The sequence below is a fragment of the Arachis hypogaea genome, chromosome 19 (genome assembly GCF_003086295.3).
Source record: "Arachis hypogaea cultivar Tifrunner chromosome 19, arahy.Tifrunner.gnm2.J5K5, whole genome shotgun sequence".
NCBI lineage: Eukaryota > Viridiplantae > Streptophyta > Magnoliopsida > Fabales > Fabaceae > Arachis > Arachis hypogaea.
The window spans coordinates 124,429,258-124,438,028 of NC_092054.1; positions in this window are offsets into that span (position 1 = coordinate 124,429,258).

Genomic DNA, 8,771 nt, shown 5'->3' on the forward strand with positions numbered 1-8,771 from the left:
TTTCCTTCCTTATTATGTGATGTATGTGAAAAACATGTTTCATATGGTTTAAAAATAATTATTTTAATTACGCTTTATTTCCATTCGATGTCCTGATTCGTGTGTTGAGTAGTTTCAGATCTTCTAAGGCAGGAATGACTTAAAGGATGGAAAGGAAACATACAAAAATGGAAGGAAAGCATAAAACGGAGTTTTTGAAGAAATTGGCAGCGACGCGATTGCATGGACGACGCGGCCGCATGTCAACGCAAAATGGCAGTGACGCGACCGCGTGATTGACGCGATCGCGCGCCTTGAGCGAAACGCATATGACGCGGACGCATGACTGAAGCGACCGCGTGACTAGAAAAACTCCAAATGACGCGACCGAGTGACCCATGCGGACGCGTGACAGAGGCCACGCACCAGAAATTACAGAAAACGCTCCTAGCGATTTTTTAAGCTCTTTTTGGCCCAAATCCAAGTCCAGAAGGCACAGATCAGAGGTTATGTAGTGGGAGAATGCATCCATTCAAAGAGAGTCTTCAATTGTTCACTATTCATGATTTAGATGTAGTTTTGAGGGAGAGGTTCTCTCCTCTCTCTTTTAGGATTTAGAATTAGGATTTCTTTTGCTTTCAGGATTATCTCTTTTTATCAGGTTCAATATTCCTTTTTATTTATTTTCTCAATTTAATTTATGAATTCTTCTATGTTACAGATTATTCTTTGAATTAATGTTATTTGAGGTATTTCAGTTTATTATTGCTCTCTTTTATTTATGTTACTGTGGCTTCCAATCTGAAGACATTTTTTATTCCAGTAGATTTACTTTTCCCCTTTTGGTCTTGGTTAAGAAATCAGTAACTCAGGAGTTATCAAACTCAACATGATTAATAATTGTTATCTTTGCTAATTGAATTGAACTTCAATAATCCCAATCTTTCCTTAGGGATTAACTAGAATTTGAAGATCAAACTAATTAATCACTTGACCTTTCTTTGCTTTAAGTAAAGGCTAACTAAGTGGAATTAAGATTCAATCTTCATCATCATTGATAAGGATAACTAGGATAGGACTTCCAATTTCTCATACCTTGCCAAAAGTTTATTTTACAGTTGTTTATTTATTTTACCTGCCATTTAAATTACTTGTTCCTCATCTTCAAAACCCCAATTTACAATCTTCATAACCAATAATAAGAACATACTTCCCTGCAGTTACTTGAGAAGATGACCCGAGGTCTAAATACTTCAGTTATCAATTTTTAAGGGGTTTGTTACTTGTGACAACCAAAACGTTTGTACGAAAGGATTTCTGTTGGTTTAGAAACTATATCTACAACGCGACTATTTTTATAAAATTCTTTACTAGCAAAAATCCTAACGTCAAAATGGTCGTCTTCTCAAGGAATTGCAGGGAGGTATGTTCTTATTATTGGTTATGAGTCTTGTAAATTGGGGGTTTTGAAAGTGGGGAACAGGTAATTTAAATGACAAGTAAAATAAATTAACAATAATAAAATCTCTTGGCAAGGTATAAGAACTGGAAGTCCTATCCTAGTTATCCTTATCAATTGTGATGAGAATTTGATTTTTCTCCCACTTTGTTAACCTCTAACTATGAAAGAAAGTTAAGTGGATGAATTAATTTTTGATTCCTCAGGTCCTAGTCTTTCCTTGGGAAAGGCTAGAGTTATTGGAACTCGAATTAATTCTTGAAAAATACTAATTTTCAATCAACAATGAGTTTGATAACTCATGAGTTACCAATTACTTAACCAAGACCAAAAGGGAAAAAGTAAATTTACTCGAATAAAAATGTCTTCAGATTGGAAGCAACAGTAACATAAATAAAAGAAAGCAATCATAAACTGAAATACCTCAAATAACATTAATTAAGAGAATCATATGTAACATGGAAGAGTTCATAAATTAATTTGAGAAAATAATTAAAAGGAACATTGAACCTGTGATGAAGAAGAAATAATCCTAAATCCTAAAACTAAATCCTAAGAGAGAGGAGAGAACCTCTCTCTCTAAAAACTACATCTAATCTTAAAATTATGAATTATGAGCTGATTATTATGAATGGATGTATTCCCCCACTTTATAGCCTTTAATCTGTGTTTTCTGGGCCAAGAACTGGGTCAGAAACAACCCAGAATTCGCTGGTTACGAATTCAAACACGCTGATTTTTTGTCACTGCGATGCGTCCGCGTGGAGCACGCGTTCGCGATGCCTATCGTCAGGGCAAATATGGCATATTATATATCAAATCGAAGCCTTGGACGTTAGCTTTCCAACGCAACTGAAACCGCATCGTTTGAACCTTTGTAGCTAAAGTTATAGCCGTTTGAGTGCGAAGAGGTCAAGTTGGACAGCTTAGCAATTTCTCCAACTTATTGTATTCCTTCCACTTTTGCATGCTTTCTTTCCATCCTCTGAGCCATTCCTGCCCTGTAATCTCTGAAATCACTTAACACACATATCAAGGCATCTAATGGTAATAAGAGAGGTTTAAACATAGGGAACTTAAGGCCAAAAAAGCATGTTTTCAATCAAAGCACATAATTAGGAAGGCAAATGTAAAACCATGCAAATAGTATGAATAAGTGGGTAAAGAGTTGATAAAAATCTCTCAATTGAGCACAAGATAAACCATGAAATAGTGGTTTATCAACCTTCCCACACTTAAACATTAGCATGTCCTCATGCTAAGCTCAAGAAAAGCTATAAGAGAGTGAAGAGGAATGGTAGAATGTATGAAATGCAACCTATCTGTATGAATTCAACTACATGCAAAATGTTTCTACCTACTTGGTTAAAAGTAAATAAGCTCTTCAAGACAAACATAAATCAGATTTCACTAATTCAAATAATATAATAAAAGACAAGTAAACTTGTGAGAAGATAGCTCATAAAAGCAGGGAACATAGAATCAAGCATTGAACCCTCACTGGTAGTGTATATCACTCTAGTCTCTCAAGTGTATAGGGTAATTCACTCTACTCTTCTCTAGTCATGCTTTCTAAAACTTTGTTCTTCATCTAACCAATCAACAAATATTTAGGATATCAATGCAAACATCATGAGGTCTTTTTAGGGTTGTAATGGGGCTGAGGTAAAGGTAAGGATATATGTATGGCCAAGTGCACTTTATAAAGTGAATCCTTGATTAGTCTAAGATCTCACCTAACATACTTTATATAATTTTAAAATACTTTACCTAGCTACCCAAATTTGTTTTCACTTTTGTATTTCATGCTCAAGTATCAAACTTATTTTTGAATTTTGTCCCATGTGCATTGATTCTTTTTATTTTTCATTTGGGGTAATATTATTTTTCTTCTCTTTTCTTTTCTTCTCCTTTTTTGTTTTTTTTTTTGTTTTTTTTGTATCTCCTTATTTAATTACTTAATATATTTTTTTCTCAATGCACATGATAATTTAATTATTTTGATTTCATATGAGCATGCTTCCCAAATTTTTAAATAACTCATTCAATTCAATTTCCTACTTTTTCATATCATCCCATATTCCCATAAAATTTCCCACACTTAAATTATACACAATACCTTATCTTAAGCTAATCAAGGATTCAACTTGGGATTTTTATTTTGTTTTTCTGCTTAAGGCTAGTAATGTGGTTTATAGAACAAGAGGGGATTAAAAAAAAACTCAAAGGGGCTAACAAGGGTGATTTAAAGGGTAGGCTTATTTGGGATAAGTGAGATAAACAAGTGATGGCCTCAATCATATGCAAGCATGTAAATACACTAAATAATGGACATATAGAATGGAACAAAGCAAAGATTGTAATTATAGAGAAGAAAATACACAAGAATAAAAATTTATGGTTAAATAATGTAACCATGTAAATAAGCTCAAAATCTCACAGGTTGTGTATTCTTTGTCTCAAAAACCATGTTCCAAATACAACTTCAAACAAGTTTTAACATAAAAAAAAATTTTTCAATTTAAATTAGTGAAATTTTTCAAAAATAGAGTCCTAAAAAGAAATTTATTACTTTAACCAAGTAGTACTTAAATGCAAACAATCAACTACACATGCAATCTATTATGCAATGCAACAATGAACTAATGAAGAAAATAAGACATTGGTGTTGAGAAGAGAATAACTAACCCATCGAGATCGGTATCGACCTCCCCACACTTAAAGATTGCACCATCCTCGGTGCATGCTGAGATGTGCAGGTGGACAGGTTGTTCCAACTGATGCTTTTCTTCAAGGATTGTGCAGATGGACTTGTTTGTCTCCCCTTTTAGAAGTTTCTCCCTTTTTCCGTCTTCGGTGGCCAGCCTGAAAGAAGAGAAAAAGAAGAACAGTAACCCAGAAATAAAGATAATAAAATAAATAAAATATGGTTGGGTTAATGCCAAATAATGAGGGTCTCAATTACATGGTAGCTACAACATGCAAGTGAGAAAACAGTTGAAGTACATGGCAAATCAAGAGGGCAAAAATTTGCAACAATGGGGAGGAGAGTGCAAGACAATATAAATTAATGTTAATGTAGAATTAATACAATAATCATAAAAGATTAGCATTGACTTAAATATTATTACCCAACAGTGTAAAACAAGTCACTGAGCATCAAAATAATACCAGAAAAGACACAACAGTTGAATATGAACAAGTGACACCAATGGAAAAAATAATAAATTTAGAAAAGAAAAAAAATATGCACAAAATTAAAATGCAATGAATGAAATATACAAATAAATTAAAATAAAATAAAAAGAAAAATAAGAAGAATGAGAATGGAAAGAAATAAAGTAAGAAAGAAAGAAGAAAAAAAGAAAAGATAGAAGAGATTAGAATTAGAAAAGAAAAGATAAGATAATTGGCGCTGATCTGGATTAGTTGTGCGGCGCAGGCGACGCGGACGCGTGAGTGATGCGGTCGCGTGGTGCGCGATAAGGTCAGGTGACGCGGACGTGTGGGTCACGCGATCGCGTGGCCTGATTTGTGCGATTGGCGTGAGTGCAACCTCGCGTTCGCGCAACTCTTGTTTGAAACTCTTTTTGCCAATTTTCAGGGTGACGCGTTTGCGTGGTGGACGCGATCGCGTGGATGGCCTTATTTCCAATATGACGCGGACGCGTGGGTGACGCGTTCGCATGGGAGGACTTGGGCTTCTAGCACGAGTCCAGCCCTACTCCAGCACAACTTTCGGCCATGCACCCCTTTTACGTCGATCTATTGGAGCACGCGTTCGCGTGGGCGACGCGGACGCGTGGGAGGCTATTTTCCAAATGACGTGGCCGCGTGGGTCACGCAGACGCGTGGGCATGTTTGAGCCTAAAGCGCGCCTCCAGCCACACTTTCGCGTGACTTTCTGTTTACTTTATTTTCTTCACAACGCACTTGTGACGCGGACGCGTCAGCGACGCTGCCGCGTCGCGTGCGTGATTTTTTTTTATAATGCAGTATGCAAAATGCAATGCTAATATGAATGTTATGCAAAACTCCAAGTTCAATACAATAAAATAAAATAAAACTCGAAAACAAATAAAACTAAATAAAAAATGAAAAAGGAACGATCATACCATGGTGGGTTGTCTCCCACCTAGCACTTTGCTTTAACGTCCGTAAGTTGGACGCTCCACTAGCTCAGTCTTCAGCTATGTGGGGATCTTCCAAGAGGAAGATCTCGAGTTCCTTGTTTTTCTTTATCCTCTCTCCATGGTACAGCTTTAAACGTTGTCCATTAACTTTGATAAGTTCAGAGCTTAAAGGATGACTTAGGTGAAAAACTCCGTACGGTTCGGCCTTCTCTACTCTGTATGGACCTTCCCATCTTGATCTCAACTTGCCTGGCATGAGCCTCAGTCGAGATTTGTAAAGGAGGACTAAATCCCCAGGTTGGAACTCTTTTCTCTTGATGTGCTGATCATGTACACCCTTCATCTTCTCCTTGTATAGTCTTGAGTTCTCATAAGCTTCTAGGTGAAGGCTTTCCAGTTCTTGCAGTTGCAACTTCCTTTCAGCTCCGGCTTTCTCAATTCCCATGTTGCACTCCTTTACTGCCCAGAAGGCTTTGTGCTCTACTTCAACAGGAAGATGACAAGCTTTTCCATAAACTAAGCGGAAAGGACTCATCCCAATGGGTGTTTTGTAAGCTGTTCTGTATGCCCAGAGTGCATCTTGTAGCCTGGTGCTCCAGTCTCTTCTATGAGGTTTGACTATCTTCTGCAAGATACGCTTTATCTCTCTGTTTGACACCTCGGCTTGCCCATTAGTCTGAGGATGGTAGGCTGTTGCAACCTTATGAATTATCCCATGCTTCTTCATTAATCCTGTTAGTCTCCTGTTACAAAAATGGGTGCCTTGATCGCTCACGATTGCTCGTGGTGATCCAAAGCGACAGATAATGTGGTTTTTCATAAAGGAAACAACAGTGTTAGCATCATCAGTGCGGGTAGGAATTGCTTCCACCCATTTGGAAACGTAATCCACAGATAACAATATATAAAAATAACCATTAGAATTTGGAAATGGACCCATGAAGTCAATGCCCCAAACATCAAAAATTTCATAGAAAAGCATAATTTGTTGAGGCATCTCATCCCTGTTAGATATATTACCAAACTTTTGGCATGGGAAACAAGATCTACAAAATTCAGCAGCGTCTCTAAAAAGAGTAGGCCACCAGAATCCACAGTCTAAGATTTTTTTTTGCTGTTCTTTGAGGGCCAAAATGTCCTCCACTCTCAGACGAGTGACAGGCCTCTAAGATGGACTGAAATTCTGATTGAGGCACACACCGTCTAATTACTTGGTCAGCGCCACATCTCCATAAATATGGGTCATCCCATATATAATATTTAGACTCGCTTTTCAGCTTGTCTCTTTGATGCTTAGAAAAGTTTGGAGGAAAGGTGCGGCTAACTAGATAATTAGCTACAGGTGGATACCAAGGGACTACCTCAGATACTGCTTGCAGGTTATCAAATGGGAAATTATCAGCTATAGGAGTGGGGTCATCTGTAATGTGCTCAAGGCGACTCAAGTGGTCTGCCACTAAATTCTGGTTACCACTCCTATCCTTAATTTCTAAATCAAATTCTTGTAATATCAGTATCCAACGTATAAGCCTTGGTTTGGACTCCTTTTAGCTAATAGATACTTTAGAGCTGCGTGGTCTGAGTACACTACTACCTTCGCACCAAGTAAATAGGCTCTGAATTTATCCAGAGCAAAAACAATAGTAAGAAGCTCTTTCTCAGTAGTAGTGTAATTGGACTGAGCGGCATCTAAAGTTTTAGACGCATAAGCAATAACAAAGGGGTCCTTACCTTCACGCTGAGCCAGTGCTGCTCCTACTGCATAGTTGGAGGCGTCGCACATTATTTCAAATTGCTGGCTCTAGTCTGGTCCTCTCACAATTGGAGCTTGAGTCAGGGCGGTCTTCAGCTTATCAAACGCTTGTTTGCAATTCTCACTGAACTCGAACTCAATATCCTTCTGCAGTAGTCTGGATAAGGGAAGTGCTACCTTACTGAAGTCCTTAATGAATCTCCTGTAAAAACCTGCATGGCCAAGGAACGAGCGGACCTCCCTCACAGAGGAGGGGTAAGGTAAACTAGAAATAACATCCACCTTTGCTGGATCTATAGAAATGTCAGTATTAGACACAACATGTCCTAGTACAATCCCTTGTTTAACCATAAAGTGACATTTTTCAAAATTTAATACAAGATTTGTACTGACACATCTATCTAATACTCTAGATAATCCATCTAAGCAAAGGCTAAAGGAATCACCATATACACTAAAATCATCCATAAAAACTTCCATACAGTCCTCAATAAGATCAGAGAAAAGACTCATCATGCACCTTTGGAAGGTAGCTGGTGCATTGCACAAGCCAAAGGGCATTCTCTTGTAAGCATAAGTCCCAAAAGGTCATGTAAAAGTGGTCTTTTCCTTATCCTCAGGAACTATATGAATCTGGAAATAACCTGTGTAACCATCTAAAAAACAATAATGTGATTTACCTGACAGGCGATCCAACATTTGATCAATGAATGGAAGAGGATAGTGATCCTTACGAGTGGCCTGGTTGAGGCGTCTGTAGTCAATGCAGACTCTCCAGGCGTTCTGAACTCTAGTTGCCATGAGATCTCCATGCTCATTCTTCACCGTAGTGACTCCAGACTTCTTGGGCACCACTTGTACTGGGCTTACCCATTCACTGTCTGAAATGGGGTAGATGATATCTGCCTCCAGTAGTCTGGTCACTTCCTTCTTGACAACCTCTATGATAGTGGGGTTCAGTCTTCTCTGGGGTTGATGGACAAGTCTTGCTCCCTCTTCTAAAAATATCCTATGCTCACAGACTTGAGGGTTGATGCCTACTATGTCTGCCAAACTCCAACCAATTGCCTTCTTGTGCCTCCTCAGCACCCTAAGTAACTGCTCTTCCTGTTGAGAAGTGAGTTCCCTTGCAATGATAACTGGAAACTTCTGCTCGTCTTCCAGAAAAATTGACGTGGCAGAAATTGGCGAGTCAAGAATTGTTATAAGATATGCGTTGCAAGTATAGTTCTTAACCAACCAGAAATCCGCTTATCAATTTAGAAGGGTGCCATAAAAATTAAAATTAAAATATTGGGAGTTTGAATCCCAGGTCGTCTCCCAACGAGTTGCAGAAAGATGTGCTATTTTATTAATCAGATGTTTTCAAAAAGGGTTTGAGTTGAATAAACAAGAAATTAAATTAGAGAAATTAAGTAAATTAATTAAAAGCCTTGGCTGAGAGTAG